Raw genomic sequence first — 1,578 nt, forward strand, 5'->3', positions numbered from 1 at the left:
CTATGGCAACGGCGTCCTTTGCCTACGTCTACGGGAGGGATGGGGCCAAGTCGAAAGCCAAACCGAAAGTGCCGGTGATTTTCTGTTTCTCGATCCTCGCGCTCGCCTTCGCCAGCCATACCTATAGCTGACTCGGGGCTGTCTATGCACGCCGAAAATATTAAAATTAATAAGGGCCTAAAATTATTATATTTATTATTATGTTCAAATTAATTAATTTATTTTACGGTTTCGTTTTGAAAAAGGAACATTTTCGAGATAGTAAATAAATGTAAAAAGTAAATTAATTTTCAATCAATTCAGAATTTAGATAAATGAAAAAGTTAAATTAATTCCTAGTCTGGTTTCTTTTAAAAGAGAATTTTTCGAAATACTATATAAATAAGTTTAAAAAAATTCTTCTCATATTTTAGAATTGTAGCGAAATTTCAAACATTATTTAAAAAAAAAATATAATCTTTACAAAAATAGTGAATTGAAGGTTCGAATACATCACTGTATAAATTTATCCTACATGTATTTTAAATCCTAAAATATTTTATTATTTTTTCGCATAATTAAGGTATAACTGAAGTAATATTTACACTTCGCTGTAGTGTCGAATTGACAATTTACATTTAATTCCGAAGAAAAAATTAAGGTTTTCTCTACTCATTTAATTATTTTTCAAAATTATATTAAAATTCTGTTTTTTGTTTGTTTTTTGATTATTTGAAATGTATAATCTTTTTCCTTATAGTTTGTTTAATTACAAAAACTAGTAACTGGACTGTGCCTTGCACATGAAAATTTAATTTTAAAAGTTTGAGGGCAGTTAACCACTTGCAACTCTTATGCTCATCAGAATTCACAACTTCAAAGAAATCCAAATAGTTTATAAAAATAATTCAAAGAATCGAAGAATCCAAAAAAATTCTAAAGAAATATAAAGCGTTTAGAGGTGCATCTCAGAAACTAAGGTTATTACAAAAAATAATGAAAAAGGAATGAATTCCAAAGAATTAAAATAATTCAATAATTGCTTGCGAGCCGGGAAATGACCTGAAATTTGTTTCCTTAATTAAAACGGCCACCTAGATTTCTTAGTATTTAAAAATTATTATATTCATTAGTGTTTTCCTGTAAAAATAGTTCTACTTTTTCGTACTTGTAAAAAAATTGCCACCAAGGATTGAACAAATTTTTGATTTTATGTATTTCAACAGAATTTTTTTCAAGTTTGCAATAACAAAGAACAACTATCCAATTAGGTGTTTTAAGGGTTTAAAAATCGTGATTTATTTTTTTCATAAATAGTTTGGAAATAATTTTTACATTGTACACATCAGCTGGTTTTCAGATATATTATATTGATGATGTGTACAGTGCGAAAATTATTTCGAAACTATTTATGAAAAAAATAAATCACGATTTTAAACACTTAAAACCCCTAATAGGATAGTTTTTCTTTGTTATTGCAAACTTTAAAAAATGCACCTAAAGAAATAAATGAAATCATAAATTTTTTCAATATATATATATATATATTTATACGCTATGCCTTACAGCTAATAAAATCCCTCGTATCAGTTATTATTT

Source organism: Belonocnema kinseyi, chromosome 2, assembly GCF_010883055.1.
Source record: "Belonocnema kinseyi isolate 2016_QV_RU_SX_M_011 chromosome 2, B_treatae_v1, whole genome shotgun sequence".
Classification (NCBI taxonomy): domain Eukaryota; kingdom Metazoa; phylum Arthropoda; class Insecta; order Hymenoptera; family Cynipidae; genus Belonocnema; species Belonocnema kinseyi.